The following is a 22,540-nucleotide window of genomic DNA, read 5'->3' as shown; positions in this document are numbered from 1 at the left end:
TTGCTTATTGTAGATCACAAGAGGTAGAAAACAAGATCGTGAAATTTCAAATCAAAATGTATATTCAATTCAAATAATGTTTATAATCAAGTAGGCTCTTGGTATCACTTTAGGATCGTCATTTTACAAGATTAAATTAAATTTTGAGTTAGCAGTGATATTCTAACGAAAAGAACCGGCAAGAAACTCAGTAGTTACTTAGTGTCAGATAATCCATTACATAGATTAATACAACAATTGAAATATTACTTATCCACTTCTTTAACTATACTAATATTATAAATTCGTAAGTAACTCTGTCTGTCTGTTGATCTTTCAGGGAAAAACTACTGACGCATATTGATACGCAAATGAAATTTGAACCAACCCCTAAGTCACGAGCGAAGCCACGGACGGGAACTAGTCGTCTATATAATCCTTTATAGAGTAATAGTTATTAATCAAAGTTTTCTTAACATGTGATTTAATATTAATTGGCTAAGCTAAATGGAAGGAAACTTAAATATTTAATTTAGTTTAAGGATTTTATTATATAAGCGAACAATATGCCAAAATAATTGGATTGAATTTGCGGAGACAGAAATCTGTTGTTACAAGTTTTTGTTACGTGCATTGAGTATAATTGCTATAATATTTTAAAAGATACACGCATCACAATAGCGTATTGCGATTCGGTTTTCAACATTTAGTGCGCAAGGAGTTTTATTTCTTAGTCATTCACAGCAAACATCAAAGTAAGTAACGAATTTCACAATAATATATAAAGAGTACTCCTTATCTGCGTCAGCTGGCAAGGTAAGGCCCTGAAAGGTTTAAAATATTAGGCCTTCAAACTTAAGTTAGAAATAGTAGTTGCGAGAAACTCATGTACTTACTTTAACTATCCGTCACTGTCTCATTTGAGTCTATATACAACTTTTAGATCCAGAACAAACATAAAAAAAAAATTGTTCTCGTTCGGCTAGGGAGGTTAAAATTATTGGCTGTTGCGTACTATAAGCAAGTATATTACACACGAATACTCTTGATTCATGCTCTTGATTAGTTTTGTACAGACAGCGGTAAGCGACTTTGTTTTGTAGTATGTATTTCCAGCTTTATATACAAAATTGACAAGTTACAATTTTGTTAATCTTTTTATGTAAGTGTTTTTTTTTCTAAATTGGAAGCCTACAGTTTTAGTTAAACCCACTCTGTTTAGGGTTAGGCCACTGTTTCGTATATTGTTGTGTTGTCAAATATTATTAATATATAACAACATAGGTATATTTAGGTATTTTTTTTATAATATGAGATGGATGGGAAAATGAGCCACCTAATGGTAAGTGATAACCACAATAAACATTGGCGATGAAATAAATGTTAACTATTCCTTACATCGCCATTGATAACGTTATGTCCCTTGTGTCTGTAGTTACACCTGCTCACTCACCCTTAAAGTCGGAACAATACTAGTATATGAGTGAGTGGTACCTACCCAGGCTTGCACAAAGCCCACCACCAAATACAGTAATTACACCCTAATATGCCATTTCCGTATGCCAATTAAATCATATTATTCGATGTCAATGCTAAAAAAATATTTATTACATATTGTTTTGAAGATTATTTATCACGAATGACAAACGAACTCGGTTATTTTCTTAAATGCATTTGCAAAGGTCATCAACCTCGTGTTCGGTTAAATCTTAATTTAAATTCCTACAAATTATAGTTCATGTCTAACTTTTACGTTGTTGTTCTATGTGGCGTTAAAGTGACATATAATTATATATTAACATTACACTTTAAAGCGCTTTTATCATGATGTATACAGTATACAAATGTATTTAGTAACAGTCAATTTAATGTTAACAACATACTAACCAATACTTAAAATGCTTAGAAACAAATTAATTTATTCATGAAAGAAGCTTTGAACAATTAAGCCTCGAGCTCTATACATGAGCTCACATGTTAGGAGGTTAGTTAGGTATAAATACAGCAAAAAGCCGGTTCTGAGCGCAGTCTCACCTCTCATTCGACACGAAAACGTGTACGCCACGCGAATATAAAAATCGTCGTCGGTATTTTATAACAGAAACTCGTTCTATTTTCAAAATACAAACATGCGTGTTATTATATTTATGGAACTGTTTTATTTTTTATTCGTTAGTGGACAGCCGTGCAGCGATGAAAATAGTCTCGATCTGACAAACGCTGAACATTACGATAGTGACTTAATAAAAGACGGCGTTCGTTTCCCTCCAAATTATGTTTATACGAAGAACGTTAGTGGCGAAATAAAAACATTCGGATGTGTGTGTGAGTTTAAAAAGTGCTTTAGGAAGTGTTGTCCTTTGGGACAAGTTTTTCTTAAAAGTCCTTCAGGTAAAGAGTGCGTTGATGAATATGATATTATTCAAACGAACGGCTTGAATGTATCATATATAAATCAATTCAAAGGTACTGTTAATATCAATGAAACCGATAAATATATGCTGTTCCATGGATTACCATGTGGAGGAATTGTGTACATTGAGGACAGAGATAAATGGTTTATTCAAGAGGTACCTATTTTTGTTAATATATACGTATCTTTATCTTCATCTAAGATAGACCTACCCGTCTCTTAATGGGTACAGTACGCGCACGGGTAGAATAAGGAGATTTTTCTTGAGTTATTTTTAATGATCAGCTATCGAACTTAAATTGATCTACACGAGCAAACAGTGAGTCAATTCTTCTAACTTATAACGGTAATGATACGTCCCTGGGTTTATCCGATCTAACTTTGCCCATACCGGAACTGAATCGTTGCGTTTGTAGAATATGTTTCGATTCGATTGCTATAAACTGACAATTTGTTATTGCAATTTAAGTATCAATTCACCTTAAAACTTCGTGTATTATAATTAAAAAATATCATTAGGTATATTTCTAAAACTAATAGATCGAACAACAAAATTGCAATATTTATTTAAATACGCTATTGTATTGAACTAGAGTTGTATCATAAAATATCGATGTTATATTGTTTATAGTATACAATGAAGTTATGCAACTGACACAAACTGCAATCAATGAAATGTATTCTATTGAAGCAAAATTTACAATCAAGCATTTTTGAATCGTTAATATTACAAGTCTATCGCCATTTCGGAAAGCAGCGTCTAGCGAGAAGAAAGAAACTCGTATAGTTTATCTTTTAAATAACAAAGTTTACAATGGTGTTAGTATTCAACCCGCATTGGAGCAGCGTGGTGGAATTTGCTCCATACCTTCTCCTCAACGGGAGAGGAGGCCTTAGCCCAGCAGTGGGAAATTTACAGGCTGATTATTATGATTATGTAGTATTCAAAATTATTCCTTAATAGTCTTTTATCCCAAAAAAATTTAATGAATAATAGGATTTATGTATTAATTTTGTAGTATTCATATTTTTAAATTTCTTGAATGGTAAATTGATTATATTTTCCAGTACCTTATTATATATTATAAACTTATTATATATTGTATACCCTAGCCCAAAAACAATGACAGATTGCATCTAGATTGCTCTATTAAAAGTAAATCAAGGTAGGATCCGAAACATACTCTTTGAAGGTAACAGTTATATAGACGAATTAAAAATTATAGTATGGAGACTTCTATCGCAATGTATTTATAAAGTGAAAATTTAGGCAAAACTTAATAAAATGCTAGATTATAATTTTTTAACACAAAAACTACTAAACTGATTGATATGCAAATTTCAAATTATGTATTAAGTTTATAGATTTTCTGGACAGACATCAGCTATATAATTGTATGTTAATATGTTGCATATATTTTTCTTTAGCTTTAAATGCCAACGTAGTTGTAGACAAATTGCCAGACCAGGCGCTTTTGAAGTTAACGCTGCCAAAACTATTACAGATACACAAAAAAATGTACAGGAGATTCATAAATCTCCAAAGTATCAAGACACAATTTGAAGAAGAATCCTTATCGAAATGAACACCATTTGATAAGGATTCTACACGTGCACTTTTTTTTACATATTGCAAAACGAACTGATTGTTTTAAAAATAAAACGATATATTTAAATATATTGAGCTGTACGAAGCAGAAGCACAAATATGGCGAAGAAATCGGTTGGTGAACATTTAAATCCGATCAGTTAAAAAATAGCATCTGATAAAATTCCCGTTATAAGCGTGATTGTATAATTGGGTAGAAAATGTGCATAATCAAGTCAAATTGTGTAGCCTGGTTGTCTTGTATAACTAGAAACAGAGAAATATACGAGAACTAAAACACAAGATGCCCAAAAAGGAGAAAAAAGTTCATTCGTGATGTGATGTATAATATAAGTTGGACTGGCAGCTCTTCTAATGGAATCCGTCAAGTCAGGACGGGCAGTTAGCGAATTAATACTATAAGTTTAATTTAACGAATGAATTGTAGTAAATAAGTGTACCATTCAGCTTCCAAGTTGGGTTCCAAATACCCAACGCTGATTTTGATGGTACCCTATGTACATAGTTATGACGGCTGTGACAATCTTTGCTAATACTTAATATAAATACTTAAACATAAAATAACAATATAATATTTATACATTAAATAAATATAAAATAATGATGATAACATTTAAAACTTAGCTTATCAAACATAATAACTAAAGGCAATATTTTCGACAGACATAATCTTCTAAACTCTTAAGAGTCAACAAGGTTATGGATTATTTATATAAAAATGTCTTAATGTCTAAACTACCCAATAATATATCCATTTAAACTTACTACACTTGGACATAACGTCTCAGTCTGGGAAATGAATAACAAGCGCCCAATATTTGTTGGAACGATTAGGGAAAATCCAGAAAAATCTAATCAGATTAATGTATTTTGAAAATTTAATGACACATCATTAAATGTATGTAAACCTAAACTAGACGAACCAATATAACACGGGGCCATTGCATTCCAAAACATTGAATAATTCTATAAACTAATAAAATGCACTCTGACATATTACCAAATTCGAAAATAAATATCTAAATCAATTTATTAAATTGAAAAAAAAAATACAATAAAACTAAAATTATTAATAATAAATTCATTTAATATAAAATAAAAGTTTTGAAGTACAATATAGGATATATTGAAAACATTACAATTATATCGTAAATTAATTTCCGTATTTATATCAAATCATGCAAAACAGGACGAGATAAAAATTACGTGGGAGTGATCAGTGTGAGTCAATGACAAAACGATTTGTAAATATTTGCAGTGGTGGGAAACAGATTACAAGGCGAAATAATTTGTCCTCTCTTGGCACGGATTGGACCCATTAAAATATAAATGCAATTGAATTAAGATCTATAAATAGCTTAGATGTGCCAATTATAAAAATATATACGATTTAATGTTTTACTATTCGTTCATAGATCTATTCATTGACTACGGTGCTTCCCTACACGTTAAATTATTTTAGTTAGGGTATTCTGTAATAATAAACTCGAAACTCACCGCGGAACACGTGCTCAAAATGTCAGTATGTGATATGACATTGACTATAAAAATAAAATGTACAGGGCACAAGTATCAAAATGGCGTATCGCTGTAAGTTAGTTGTCAAAATTCACGAGTTAGATTCGAAGTGATTTCTTACAGAATCGCACTGCTGACAGGTTGGTGTTTTTTTAACTTTATAACAACACATAAATCTATTTTTATAAGGCACAAAATATATACGGTAAAATATGCTATTTGTAAAATATTAGGTAAATATATACAAAATACACATATATTACTTGGTGGTAGGGCTTTGTGCAAGCCCGTCTGGGTAGGTACCACCCACTCATCAGATATTCTACCGTCAAATAACAGTACAATACATAGTGTGTTCCAGTTAGAAGGGTGAGTGAGCCAATGTAATCACAGGCACAAGGGGCATAACATTTTAGTTCATAAGGTTGGTGGCGCATAGGTGATGTAAGGAATGGTTAATACTTCTTACAGCACCTTTGTCTATGGGCGGTGGTGACCACTTACCATCAGGTGGCCCATATGCTCGTCCGCCAACCAATGCCATAAGAAAAATACAATCAATGTGTAGTATGAAACGGGATTATTTAAAACAAATATATAATATCGATGGAAAGTTTGTTTTTTATCAATCGTTTGGATGTTATATTTCATAAAGTTAAGAAAAGAGGTCAAATGTCCAAGGTTTTAATGCGGACAATATTAGATATAATATTCAATGTAAAAAATAATAGCTCGCCATCGACCTTCACATTTTATGGTTTTCGTAAAAAAAAAATATTAAATAAATTATGATCTAATACGTCCCTTAACTGTGAACCCGAAATATAATTAATTAACATATTATATTAACTTACTATTAGAAATTTATAATTTTATAGTCATTATCAATACTTATTTTGGCAACTTAGATATATAACTTCCAGTACTAATATTTTTTACGGCAAAGAATTATTATAATATTGAAAGTTAAATATTGAAATCAATCAACAAAAGGTAATTTGCAAGGCATTCGGTATATTAAGCTTCATTAATATATTTTTAATTAAAATCATGACAGCTATAATTATACATGACATGATCTATCCCACTTAGCATGACTTTATTTGTATTCTCCACGCAATAAAACGGACAAACATATGACATTAAAATATCTTAAATATGCGCGGCAAAAACACTTGCACGTTTTAATGTCTAAAAATGGCGTCGTCGTCGTTTCAGTATTCTTAATGTAAAGCTCCATATATGCCATACATTAGCAGCCTCTAAATTTCCCATTGCTGGGCCAAGGCCCCCTCTCCCTTTGAAAAGAAGGTTTGGAGCATATTCCACCACGCTACTCCAATGTGGGTTGGTGGAAATAATGATATACGTCATGTAAAACTATAATTACATGAGGCCAAAATTCTAAACTGTGTGATTACCCTATAGTATAAATTTGAGACCAAGTATTAAAAATATCTTTGCCGCACTCTAAGTTAATCAATGATACTATTTATTTTTAAAGGGTTCTTTCTCTTGTAAAAGAGAAGTTTGGCCGCTTTATTCGATAAAGAAGTTTTTCTCAAGATATTTTCATTTACCATCAAGTATCCTCGACAGACATTCTTGTATCCAAATGTTTTTGCAAATTATAACCAATTACAAAACACAACACAGCCTGTGACTGTGAGGTTGGGCTAAGGCCTTCATTTTTGAGAACGCTTGGAGTTTATTCCAACAGGCTGTTCCAACGCAGGCAGTTGAACAAATTTCATCTAACTCGTACAAGTTTCTTCACGACAAATACAATTTAATTGAACACATGATCTGAACCAGGGTTTGAACTCATAATCTGAGTTTTAGACGAGACATGAGAATTATTTTTAAAAAGAAAGCATCGGTCTAATTATAAGTAAATCATAAGAATCAACGCAATCAAATTCTAAAATGTCTTATGGAATAACCTTTTGGCACTTTTATCCTACATTCAACTCTAAGGACACATACCTTTGCTAGGTATGCGGTATATTTATTATTCGAACGAAATAGACTTCATTAAGATCACGGTCGCAACGACCAATGAAGTAAATCTGAATAATCAACATAATTCTAGAGCTATCCGGCAAAGTGGTCTAAGATTAGAAATGTGCACATTGTATTCGATTGATGACCGTTTTAATGTCTGACAGAAAACAGTACAACCACGATTAGACGTATTTTGTAACAAGTTATTGATCAAATTTTTTCGCTCTTAATATCCTGACTAATTTTAAAGAGTTATTGCGCAATTGCAAAGTCTTATTCTTACAATAATCTCGTGTTAATACATGTTTGTCTAATTAATAATAATTAGGAAAACTGTATTAAAACACTTGAATAAGTATAAAAATTTAAATATACAGGTTTGAATAATAAAAGTAATTGACAAATTACTTAAGAATAATCTATGAATGAGATATAATATTTTATACATAGAGAAGCTTTTATAATTGTTAAGCCGTGCTTGATTTAAAATCTTATCACAGACGTCCGCTGAGTGATATCTCCCTGAATTTTTAACTTCGCACTTCATATGATTTGACGTTTTTCCGATGCATTGTGACGTTCGCTACAAGGGTACGACGCCAAGATTATTATAATTATATTATAAGACTCATTCGAAACTACTTTGAGGATTTAGTCGTAATCTTTTTTGAGATTAAGGCCAGTTCAATTAAATTTACTTCGCCCTGAAGGTAATTTAAATATTGTACGATTATTCGTTACATTCAAACTAGCGTTGCCAGAAGTCCCGCTTCTGGAAACATCTGTGACATTGCATTTTTGAAACCTTAAAACAATGTCGTCACAGTCAAGTATGATAGTTTAAGGGAACATTTTAAGGTCTCGTGCCTTATTTTATTAAGCATAAAAATTTAATTATCAGTAAAGGTACATAATCTTCTCGTGTCCTCATTGCTAGACTTCCTACTTCCCACGGTTAATATTCGAAAATAAAATGTCCTCCGACAGATCTAAGGATTATCAACTGAGACAAATTTAATGTTATTTGTGTGTAGAATAGACAGAAAATATTTGGCACATATCGTCAGCTGGTTTCAAGAGTCGCTCGACGTTGATTATTCGATGCGAAAAAATAGTAAAAGATTACGAAAACGACTTGAAAATATGCTAAAATTATCAATCTATAAAATGTTTTTGTACACTCATTTAATAACATATTTACTCGTACTTTATCATTCTATGGAATAGTAAGCTTTTTTAGCATTAGCAGCCTGTAAATTTCCCACTGCTGGGCTAAGGCCTCCTCTCCCTTTGAGGAGTAAGTTTGAAGCATATTCCACCACGCTGCTCCAATGCCGATTGGTGTAATACACATGTGGTAGAATTTCATTGAAGTTAGACACATGCAGGTATCCTCACGATGTTTTCCATCACCGTCGAGCACGATATGAATTATAAACACAAATTAAGCACATGAAATTCAGTGGTGCTTGCCTGGGTTTGAACCCGAAATCATCGGTTAAGATGCACGCGTTCTAACCACTGGGCCATCTCGGCTCAGGTTACTTCATAAATTCACTAAATATTTATTCTAACAACTGCAAATAGGATAATGTTACTTTTTTATTATTATCTAGTATATTATTGTACTGTTTTCAGGTGAAACAATCTATAAAAAAATGTTTTTACGAATACTCTTTGATGTTTAACCTCGGTCTAGTAAATTGTAAGCAAAACTAGTTCTAATGACATTCAGAATTTAAGCACAATTCGTATAATTTATCGTCTTTTTGTTTGTAGTCATGTAAATTTCTGTATCATTGTGATATTAATTCACATTCGTTATAAAAAATAATAATGAAACGTAAAAGGAGAATAAAGTCAAGCTCATATTATATTTATTGATTAATAAACTTTACTTGGTGGTAGGGCTTTGTGCAAGCCCGTCTGGGTAGGTACCACCCACTTATCAGATATACTACCGCCAAACAGCAGTACTCAGTATGTTGTGTTCCGGTTTGAAGGGTGAGTGAGCCAGTGTAACTACAGGCTCAAGGGACGTAACATCTTAGTTCCCAAGGTTGGTGGCGCATTGGTGATTTAAGGAATGGTTAATATTTCTTACAACGCCATTGTCTATGGGCGGTGGTGACCACTTACCATCAGGTGGCCCATTTGCTAGTCCGCTTACCGTTATAATTTAAAAAAAAATTAGCTTAGCTTTATTATTTATAAAAGGTCCGAATAAAAAATTAAAAAATAACATGTGTTAACGGACAAGGAAATGTGCGACCTGATCGTAAGTGGTCACGACTGCCCATAGATTTGTATAGACGATTCATCTCGAACGTGTGGATGCATAACAACGATCTATTACCACAATAGAAAAAAAATTACGACTCACCTGGCTTTGATTATTTCTAACAACTTTGAACAGCATGCTTATGACAAATATACACAAATGACATGAGGATATTCCAATGAATAATTCTGTTATATTTTTCATTCAATATTTTTTTAAGCTATTTATTTAAAATTCAACAAAAGTTTATTTAACGAAAACCCTTATTTTACGACATAACTGTAAGTTATCCCTCTAGAAAACTAGAACAAACTTTTTTTTTACATAGTTCGTTAGTTTGTCTCTCAATCTAAATAATATTACACAAAAATATGTTTAATTTACAAATACAGTTAAAACCTTTTATGGCGACATCGTTTAGAACAACATATCGGTTATATTGACCAAAATCAAAGGTCCCGGCTGAATGCTATATAACTGTCTTATCAAAAATATTGCTTTGTACGACATTGCTTACTACGAAATACCGCATTAAACGACCACATTTGGCTAATGTTTTAGGAGAATTATATCTGTAGAACAACCAGCTGAGTCGTCTTGTAAACAATTACTACTGAAGCAGACGAGTGCATTGATGTAGATAGGTCTATTGCGATTTGTGCACCGGCTACGGAAGATGATATTGTACTAGAAGTTCAAATAGAAAATGACGAACTGATGAACAATTTACAGTGGCAACTTTGAATGATGGTCTCAATGCTGTTAGTGTTTTACGCAAGATTGTTATTTTTAATAAACAGTTTCACATGCAGGGAAATTATAACGATACGCTGATTAAACTCCAAAGTGAACTACAAAATGTGTATACAAGACAGAAGTGTTCCAAACAAACTAAAATTACAGATTTTATGCATACAGGAAAATGACATTGTTCTTTCTTAATACGTATACGTTTTGATTGAAATAATCGAAATCTAATTTAATTTCATACATTAATATACATATTTTGCCTACTAATACCTGTGACCTACACATTAAATAATACCACTTCATAAAAAAAATAAGCACCACCGGTTGTTACGACTACCGGTTTTTACGACTAAATATGAGTAGTCCCTTCAATGTCGTTATAACAGATTTTGACTATATATCAATTAATGGTGATATTGAGTAACTACTGAGTTTCTTGTTCTATAATCTCTTTATTATTATATTTATATTCGGATAGATGAACAAAGTATATAGTAATTACATTTTTAGGTGTATATTTTAGTTTAGGTTGGCTTAATCTCCGGAAATTATGATCCAATTCTAAAAATGATTCGCTGCTACAATTTAATTACGTACTCGTATAATTAAACGAGTTTTTTAAAAGGATTAAAATCGGATTTGTATAATGGGTTTATATTAGACTTCAGCAAAAAAGGTATACATTTTTGTTATGGGAAGTTGTACTCTATATTTACACTCATAAGGTATAAAATAGCTTAACGTTATGACCTAAATAGGGATTACCTTTAAATTTCAACCAATACGTTAACCTATATTGTTAACCACCGTTTCTACACCGTTTTTCATGTGTACGCCACCCCGAGGTCCCGGGTTCGATTCCCGGCCGAGTCGATGTAGAACAAGTTCATTAGTTTTCTGTGTTGTCTTGGGTCTGGGTGTTTGCGGTAACGTCGTTACTTCTGATTTTCCATAACACAAGTGCTTTAGCTACTTACACTGGGATCAGAGTAATGTATGTGATGATGTCCAATATTTATTTATTTATAAAAAAACCACTTCCGTAGAGTCCAACAAAAAAGGTTGCCTTTAAGAGAGCTATTTTACTGATAAAACCGCGGGTTCTTTTTCACTAGCTTTATTTGTAAATGTTTTTTTTATAAAGTGGCGTTCGATAAAGAGTATTCGTATTCGTATCTTTAACTTGCCCTGATAATTAATATAATTAAAAATATTATTATGTAAGTTTATGTCCACTGTTTATTTTTGTAATGTATCGCTAGTCCCGAGCAACTGATGAACGTCAGGGACGTATTCTCGTCCGGTTTATTTGTTAGTGTGTTTTGGTAAAATCTTGCACTCTGAAATGGAATTACTCTCATTAAACGGCGGTGAAATTTTACATATCGTTTCAATTCGAATAACAATGTATTTTTTTAATACCTACATGACCTGATTACAACCAGGATTGGCTGCAGACGAACTCCTCCAGCAGAGATATCACATATATTTATATAAAAACTTGTAATTTGCCAGGTTCCTTATAGGGTATAGACATCCGCTAAGAAAGGATTTTACGAAACTCCACCGTTAAGGGCGTAAAACGGGGGTTGAAAGTTTATGTTTTAAATCAGCGCGGATAAAGCCGCAGGTTCAGCTAGTTGTATATAAAAGCTTATTTTTTCTGTAAAATTTATTTGATGTAACGTCCATAAAATGGCAAAACTCAGCTAGTATTATAAACGTAAATGAAAAATAGTCTTTTAATATAATACTTAGGATGTTTATAATTGTGTCTAGCCTTCACCTACTTACCCAATTACTAAGAATACGGTTTTCCTGATTGTATACACGACTGATATGTGAATGTTTATTGCTATTTTTGTCTTTAGTAGACTTCACAATTACTTATAATAAAATATAATTAATATGTTTTCTTTTTATTATTGAATAATAAAAAATATGTAAAATAGGAACAATCAATAACAATATTGATGATGTATTGCTCTGGAATCTCGTTTTGGAAAAGTGCTTGCAACTTACTCCAACACTCAGCTCTAATCAGATTTGATGGATTATTGTGACACAATTTTATCCGGCGCATACAAGTTACCTCCATAAATAAATGTCTATCATCACTACTGATCGCGAAATTAATTACAAACAAAACAAAAAAGACTTGAGTTCGCATCTTTGGTTAAGATTTACGTGACCAATGAACTATCACTAACAAAATACGCTGCTTCATTGATTTATGTGGCTGCAAGAGCCGAGGGCCTAGTTTTAATACATTTCAATGAACACTAAAAGCATTTACTAAAGTTTTTATTTAAAATAATATAACAGGACAATAATACAATTTTATAAAAGAAGATACACTAAACAAATTCCCCCACTTCTTCTAATAGCTCTACGTGCTTGCCGTGACTTGGGAGTGTCAAACGGCCATCTCTTTAATCCTTTACTGAGAATTTATTACCAGGAAAACCAGAATTTTTTCTTGCTGACCCGGGATTTCAATTGGTTTCGTGGAAACAAATATCTCTATCTATATCTATAATACGCCTGACTGATTCATCACGATATATTCGAAACTATAGGTCCGATTGACTTGAAATAGGCTACTTCTTACGCGACGTTAGATGCCTATTAAGATTTTTTGAAAGTAGGATTACTAGGAAGTCGGGCAGACAACTATTTAACGTAATAAATGTATACATATATATGAAATATACTTAACATGTATATAAAGTAACAGCCTGTAAAAGTTTCATTGCTGGGCTTGTTTCCATTAAGAGGAGATTTGAGACACTATGAGGCAGATTTACATGTAGTTTTTTACATACAATTAAAAAATATTCTTTTATAATGTAATTTTATTGTTGATTCTTAAAATATGTCCTTATCTTTGTGACATTTCATACAATTAAATTTATATATATTCAATAGCATCGAAAATCTATACGAATATTATAAATGTGAAAGTGACTCTGGTTGTCTGTCCATCTGTCGCTTTTTTCACTGCCACACCGAACCGAATTTAACGAAATTCAGTATGAAGCAAACTTGAACTCCGAGGAAGGACATAGGCTACATTTTTTGCGTAACACATGACAACCGACCACTAAAACGCGAGCGAAGCTGCGGACGACAACTAGTATCTAATACATTATTCAAAAATTACAAATTCCTTGTAGATGTTATTAAAATACTTATTAAAACATATTACAAATTACCTCACAAATCATAATATCAAACCGGATTCAAAAATTAAGTTATGGTAATGCATTGATTGAGAAAACTAGAATTACAAATGAATTGAAATATATAGAAATACATAGAATAATGTTTGTCTAAGAAGAAAAGTAGCAGCCTGTACATATCCCACTGCTGGACTAAGTTGTCCTCTCTCTTTGAGGAGAAAGTTTTGAGCTAACCACCACGCTCCAAAGCGAGTAGGTAGATAGAAGTAATTATCTGTGAATTAAAAAAATCTCCCTATTTTTAAGTTAATATAGTTGTTTTTACCAAAACCAAAATCATTTTTATATTTATTTTTGGCTGTCTATTTTATGTACCTAAATTACCCGTATTTTATGTTTAACTTTAATTAGCGGCTTCATCCGAGTGTAGGTCTGTCGGTGTAAAAAGAAGACTATGTTCTTCCTTAGGGTTCAAACTTTCTTCGCACCAAATTTCATGTAATTCTGTTTAGTGACTTAGCCTTAAGAGTGTAACAGACATATAGGAATTTCGTACCTTTTTTCCTCTCTCTAAAATTAATTCTTTGTTAAATTGTAACAATTTAGTAAACTGCAATCAAGAAACTTTTTTAATTTTCTGCACAGATACGGCTGGAGCTCTTCAAAATGAGACCATAACCGATTTTTGATGAACAGATATAGTCTCATAATCACTGGGGAAAAAATCGGTTTACGGTATTAATATATAAGATATTACTGTAGTTTAAAATAAATCTGTAAAAATATATTAAATAAATAATAGTTGTTAACGAACTCTAGCGACAGTGGTGAACATTAATACACGTTGGTACAGTTTAAACATTCGAACCCAAACTTAACTAGCTAGTTTCAACTAGAAACGTTAGATGTCGCTATGTATATAAATTATCTGAAAACATTTTATTGCATATATTTACAATAGCCTGCATGTAACGTGAATGCTAAAAATCCAGTTAAAGAAAATCTAGTTAAATTTTTGTAGATACATCTATAACCATATTTTTTTAATATATTTAGATAATAGGTAATTATGATTATTTGTATCTAATACTGGCTAGTAAAAAGGCTTTATTCCATATTTAAATTAACGTCATGTAAACTTAATGACATTAAAAACATATTTCCTTTTTTTTTCGACTGTTTCAGCCGAAGGCTATTCGTATTTATAATCGAATCCTGCACGGCACCAATGGTGTAATTACAGTAGGCTTTCATAGGTTTAATTAATTTAATTTACTTTTATTTAAATTGTCATAGGTTTTATTGTAAATAATATTTCGGACGAAGAAAATTGATCGCGAAATACATTATGACCAATTTATTGACCAATTAAAAAAAAAAAAAAATTATCGCAACGGAGAGAATAAAAAAAATGTTTTAATTTAATAAATATGAAAAAAAATATGTCTTTAAATGCCGCTTGGAATTGGAAACTTGAACTTTTGCTATTCTAAAAAATTCAAACTACAAGTAAAAGAAATATTATACTCTGAAGAGCCTTAATTTACTCATGCATTTTTAATTAATTAATTATAATTTGATTATTTATTATTAAATTATGTTTTCTTGATTTAAAAATTAAATTTAAATTAAATTAAATTATATAAATGAATTATATAATTTATTATATTAAATATAAAAAATATAAAAAATGTCTTGTTTTGTAATTACTTATGATTAATTTATAAATGGAAACTGTTTTGGTTTAAGAATTGTTTTATATTTTTTTATTTTATTGTAATTATTTCACTGTTTGTTTCCTGTACACTAAATAAATAAATAAATAATCCGCCGCCTTAAGCTTTACCTAAAATTTACACATAATATAATTTGCATTCCAATGTAATTTATATTTCCTTATAAAATATTTGATGTCATGGAATATTCAAACTAGAATATTCTACTAATATATACTAGACTAAATAACACCATAATTATGCGGTCAAAATGATAATTATATCAGTTTGAAATGTTTTTTTATCAATTTTGAACTATCAACGCATAGATACACGACAACCGGACGATGACATTGATTTCTTTTAATTATTATTAGTATAGACTATTAGAGTAACAGAATGAATAAAGATAAACAATCTTAGATTTACATATATGCGATTTACTAATAGCTCTGATATATTAAACACTGCAAACATATGAAGTCAAAGTGAAAGTCAAAGTCAAAAATCTTTATTCAATATAGAAGTGTTTACACTTGCTTATTGATTGTCAAAAATCTACCACCGGTTCGGAATTTAGCACCTCGGACCTGAGAAGAACCGGCGAAAGAAACTCAGCGGGATATATTTTTTTTTTTTTAACCATTATTATGTACAATGATAATTATATTTTAGTTATTTGAAGCAGCCTGGAGGCGATCATTTCATTCCCAAGGTGTGCAGTCAACTAAAAAGTCATTAGTGTTGTAATATCCTTTAGCACACAAACGCTCTTTAACGATTCTTTTGAATTTTATAATTGAATAATTTTGAACGTTTTCTGGGATCCTGTTGTAAAAACGTATACATTGCCCCAAAAAAGAGTTACTAACCGTTTGTAGTGTTTAATATGGCGTTAATTTAAAATATATTTATTTATAACACTTACCTACTTTAATTTTACTTCCAAAGTCCCGATAGTGACGTCACTGATATTAAAAACGCCATTTCTTCAGAAACCCATTATTAATTACATATTCCTTGCGATTTTCTAATAGCTCTGCTATAGGTACTAAGTACTACAAATATTTCATCGTTAATTTAAGATATATAATATACTTATTTATAACACTAATCTACCTTACTAATTATATCTAATTTAACTTTACTTCCAAAGTCATGTAACTGACATTAAAAACGCCATTTATTCAGAAACCCGTAATGAATACTTATTACTGTTTTCTGAATTTATTAAGTTAAAATTGTTTATTTCTCTTTGTTCCTTCTGTCATCTATGTGTATAAAAACGAAATACGACTCACTGATTAATCACGAAATCTCAGAGACTTTAACACCTGCTAACTTTAAATTTGGCAGATAGGTTCCTTTTACGGTGTAGACTGCTTAGAATGAATATTACGAAACTCCACCCAAAAGGGGTAGAACTTGGTTGGAAGTTTGTTTTTTATAAATTTCGCGCGGGTAAAGCCGCAGATTCAGCTAGTTGGAATATAATATTGGAATAGGCTGTAGATTAGGACCCCTTTTTTACTAATAAATCGACAGTATCGCAATCGAAACGAAAAGTTTTGATGCCTTTTTTTATGGTATCGGTAGGCGGACGAGCAAATGGACCACCTGATGGTAAGTGGTCACCACCGCCTATAAACAATGGCGCTGTAAGAAATATTAACCATTCCATACATCACCAATGCGCCACCAACCTGGGGAACTAAGATGTTATATCCCTTGTGCCTGTAGTTACACTGGCTCACTCACCCTTCAAACCGGAACACAACAATACTGAGTACTGCTGCTTGGCGGTAGAATATCTGATGAGTGGGTGGTACCTACCCAGACGGGCTTGAAATAGACCGTTCAGTCGTTTTCAAATTTTACTAACACGACGATACTACGGTTGGGTCAAAGTTGGATCGAAATATAATAATGATCGTATCGGAGCCCTCAGTTAATTAACTTAATAGTCAAAATGTATCATAACAGTTATATGTTAATAGAATTAGCGCCCAGTATTTGTACTGAGGGATCAACCAAAAAGCAGCCTAAAGATAAAAGCTCATTCTGGCTATACCCTAAATAAACTAAGGTGGCCTTTTATTGAATCGACTTCTTTTGTTAGTTTTTTTTTTTCTATAATTACCTAAAAATTTAGGAAATATAATAACCTTGTGTTTATTCACGTTTATGTTTTCCCCTGACTTCCGTAAAAACACTACAAATTGTGTTATTAAATAAGGAATAGTACTACTAATATTAAATAAAGAAATCACCTTCGGGATTAATTAAAACCCATCATAGACCGCAAAAGCTATTATATTATTAAAAAAATACAATTATATACCTTTTACCGAAATTAACCATAATACGGCGTTAGATAAACATATATAAAAAAAAAAAACTTTGTTACTGGAATTATTAAATAGACAGCCGAGATGGCGTAGTGGTAAGTATACGTGAATCACAATCGAAGTATACAGGTCCAAATCCGAACGGTGCAATGGATTTTCATGTGCTTGATTTGTTTTTATTGTTCATCCCGTGCTCGACGATAAGGAAGACATCGCGAGGAATGCATATGTTGTTTAAAAGTCTGCAACAGTAGCCCTGTTTAAATAGAAAAGCTACATTTAAATTTTGATCAAATCATATATGATGATTATGATAATGATGATGATGTTTAAATTATGGTTATAATGAGGATAAGAAGATACAGGCATGAAAGTCATTATGATGGTGATGACGAAGAAAGTATTAATGATAATATAAAAAAATCTATATGTTTATGACATTACAAAACAGTTTACTTCAGGTGTAGGTATTTAATTTCTGCGTAATGCTTATAATCATATAGTTGATTCATATCTAGCACGTACCTATATTTTACGGTATTTAATTCAATGGAAAATATTATGTGGCTATATTTTTACCATAATCATTTGTTACACAGTTGTTGACAGGACGTTGACGATTACGACGTACTTAACTATAAAAATAACATATTTTGATTCACACGGAATAAATGTGAGAAACGAAAAACACACACGCGGCCTCTTCTAAACACACACGTGCATAAACACACGCACGCACGCACGCACGCACGCATGCACGCAAGCATTTTGTTAACATGTAGACGTCATTTCACAATAACTACGTCATACGGAAGTGTAAACGTAAAGTTGAGCCTTTAAATGTCTCGCAGTTTGGCTTTGGCCTTGCTTTCCCCTTTGGGAGAATGTTTTTGGAACTTAATTCACCACGCTGCAACGCTGCTCCAATGTGCGTTGACTCCTGTACTATATTTTCTGACACCATCGATCATGACATGTACAATTGAAAAATTCAGACGTGATTGACTGGAAAGGAAGGATTTTTGGTAACTGTATTCATATTTTTGGGTAATTCAGCGTAATTACAGGGGATCACAATGGATATAACCACTAAACTGAAATCTTAGATACCATTGTTGGAAACACGTTGATACGAAGGAGTATTTAATCATCTTACGTAATATGTGTATGTCAATACGGCAGGCTTACCACAGGCGACAATAAACATCGTTATATTCTTGTAAACGTATAATTATTATGCATGAACTAATAAATTATATTGATTACCTTTAATGTTTATAAGTAATACTCTTTATATACTTTGCAAGTTATCATTATGATCGAATAAACAACTCGGTGTAATTATGCAGATTCGTATGTGTTTGTGGTCGGAAAAACCTATAACAACGCTAATTACCATTTTTTTCTATTGACTAACGAGCTAAATTCAACTAAATTTATCATTTTATTGTTTATACGCATATGAGTACATGGCTTACTGGATGAAAAGTAATCTATCAAATCTATACTAATATTATATATGAGAAAGTAACTCTGTCTGTCTGTTTGTTACTCTATGACGGTCAAACCACTGAACAAATTTGATGAAATTTGTTATGAAGCGGTCTTGAACTGTAAGAAAGGATATAGGATTTTTTATGCTTAAATCTTAACCGCCAACCCCTACAACGCGAGCGAAGCTGCGGGCGACAACTAGTCCACCGGCATAGTCAAAGCAAACACCAGTTACAACCACAGTATGTAAGGTCCGATAGATACCTCAAGCCGTCTGATCAAGCGTGCCCGAAATTTGTGCTATTCATAAACTTGACGCGCTACTAGTTTAGTTTGTGTTTGTGCAATTGTGGCGTTATAAACTGTAAAAATAAGGGTAATGTATCGAATCAATGAGATATTAGTTACCATCGGTAAGTTATTTTGTTGCTCAAACAGCTGTAATTAATTCTAAAAACATTTCTGCCACGCCTGATGGCATATCTGAGAACACCAGCGAAAGAAGCTTCGCGATTTTTTTAGATCTAATCTTAGATTTTTTAAACTTGGAATTGTTTTCAATATAAAAAATAAATAGCCAGCAGTGTGATTCTGTAAGAATGTACTTCGTATCTCACAAGTGAAATATTGACAATCGATTTGCGCTGATACGCCATTTTGATACGTGTACCTTATGTATTTTATAATTATTTTAGTCAATGTCGTATATCACATTTTGATATTGCAAGCTCGTGTTGTGCTGTAAGTTTCGAGTTTCTTCATCCAGAATACCACTACTGGAGGCGATCCTCTCATTCCTAATGTGTGCGTGCATTATTCATAATTAATTGTTTTTATGTTACTACACATAAATATTTATTTATTTTGTGAAACATAATGTTAAGTCAAAATAAGCTAATTAATAATACATTATGGCTTTACATCGTATAAAACTACTACGTGAGTAACGTACAAAAATACGCATATCATATAAAAAGAGTTTTTGTCGGTTTTTCCTAGAACTAACATTATTGTTTGAATAAAAATTTTGAACCATTGAAAAGTACGTGTAAAAGTATATTTGATTAAAAAAAACAAACGATTTAATTCGATGCCTGGCCCCCGTTACAATACGCACATTCGTCCTTCAATCGTTCCGTCAAAAATACTACCTACTCTTAAAGAAATATAACAAATACCTATTCTTTGTATTTTGTAGTTGAATTAAATCATATCGGTACTTAAAATCATTTGGAGATATAAAACTATTAATATAAGGACAGAAAAAGGACAAACAAAAGTAAATCTTATCGTATCGTACATTTAAAGACTATTATTATTACTAGTATTTAAAACGTGCAACTACTTGAAGTTAATTAACTATTATTTTTATAAAATGAAATAACACAAAACTAGTATATTGATCACTTTTTAAAACTCTCCTACTGTAATTTTTATCAACCACTAACTCACCAAAAACGTTGATAAACTTTTAACTTACTTCAATAAAGGAAGATTCTCTGTGCACCCAGAATATTACGTTTTACGTTACGTCCAATTCAAAATCAGAATCAAAATGTTTTTGATTCAAATAGGCTCATAAAATCGCATTTGAATCGTCATGTTACAGTATTGAATTAAACCTAAAGCTACCACAGGTTTGAAAAGTAGATACTACTGAGAACAACGTCTTTGCGTGTTTCCCCAGCCCGGCCAACTTACAGGCTCCAGGCTTCGGGTTGCTAATTAGAAATTATTTTTAGAAAACACTAACAATTCTTCAATGGCCACTAACGACCGGTGATTCGAAGTCAGGAGCTTGCAATCTCCAGCCTTGTAATGTTAGCCTGAACCTACAAGGAAGTCAGTCTTTCTCTCCAGGGAAATACATATACGAGTACAATGACTTTTAACCTGAACTACCTCCTTTGTAAGATAATAACAGATGATTGATAATATTAATATATACGGTGGCATATAAAGCAAAGATTGTTCATTTCTTGTAATTACACAGTAATCATTTACGACAAGAGCAAAAACACCGCTTCAAATAGCGGTTGCGTCAATTTAAGGCAAACAAAAACTGGTAGCTTGACTGAAGAAATTCTTAGTTTTTTTTATGTTATTTAGCAGTATTCTATTAAATACTATGTCAAGCAATCTAAATTTTATATTATAAATTATATAATTAATTTCTGAATAAAAGACAATCCGTTGATCGAACTGTTTTATTCAATCGTTTTTTTTTAAATAGTTGACAATTTTAATTAAGATTCCGTTACAAGGTCGAGCACCGAGCGTAATTGAGTAAACCGGTTTGCGCATACACAAAAGCTTGGCTTTCGAAATTACATCGCCATTTGCACAGCACGCGTTGCGCAGTCAACTAGAACTGAAACGTCAAATGTAAGCATATTATCCATTATGGATAACTAGTAGTTTAAGATTGCAATCTAAGCAACACCTAATTGGGATTTTATCATATATACTTGTAACTGCGCAAACGATTTGCAGAAATCTTTATAGGAGTGATGTGGTGTGGACATAAGTTCTAGACAACGTTTTTCAAACGGTGACATTTATTACAATAAACAAAACTATACACGCTATCAATATTTCACTAACAAGGAAAGAACTTGCGTCTGCAAAGAGAACACTTGTTTATTGGAGTGCTGTCCCCATGGGTACGGTTACGATTTTAAGAGAAAGATGTGCTTAGAAGTTACAGCTCCATTCATCCCTAAAGTTGTAGACGAATACTTACAAGTCCATAGCCGCAATGCTACAGAATATTTTGATTTTAATTTTGGAAAACCAAATTGCACGACATCTCAGGTTCGCATTCGGTTGAAGGAGATTTTCCACGACAGAACTGAAATACCTAAGAACTGTAAGTTTATGTTATCAACTTTTTTGTTATATATATAAATAATGTCAGAAAAATATGCAATGCTTTCCCTCCGGACCCCCTAGGTAGACGTGTGTGAATTTATTATAGTTAAGAATCCTAAGCATAATTAAGAATTACAGTGTAATTGAAAATACAGAAATAATAATTATATCTCGTAAAAGTTGGCCGCTGAAACCTTGGATTACTTCTGGAATCATAAAATTTTTGCTTACTAAAAATTGCCAATTATTATTAAAATTTGGAATAACAAAGAAATTGAAAATTACTTATTACAAGAACAAACCGGATAAGCTTGACCGTCTGTTAAATAACTCTTTGCACTTCATTTTGTGTCTTCGTAAGTTCGACCATTTCTCT

General features: G+C 31.8%; 1 protein-coding gene across 1 annotated transcript in view; it reads left to right on the top strand.

Annotated features, from left to right (window-relative positions):
• Nucleotides 1-2,018: 2,018 nt before the first annotated feature.
• The window catches only part of LOC113403461 (G-protein coupled receptor Mth-like), a 46,764-nt gene continuing 26,242 nt past the window's right edge, over nt 2,019-22,540 (top strand). The window contains exon 1 of the transcript XR_010309312.1: nt 2,019-2,549. The gene's annotated coding sequence lies outside the window, so the exon portion shown is untranslated. The remainder of the gene's footprint in view (nt 2,550-22,540) is intronic.

The sequence above is a fragment of the Vanessa tameamea genome, chromosome 13 (assembly GCF_037043105.1).
Source record: "Vanessa tameamea isolate UH-Manoa-2023 chromosome 13, ilVanTame1 primary haplotype, whole genome shotgun sequence".
Classification (NCBI taxonomy): Eukaryota; Metazoa; Arthropoda; class Insecta; order Lepidoptera; family Nymphalidae; genus Vanessa; species Vanessa tameamea.
Note: the sequence above shows the minus strand (reverse complement) of the source record. Positions and strands in the feature narration are given on the sequence as shown.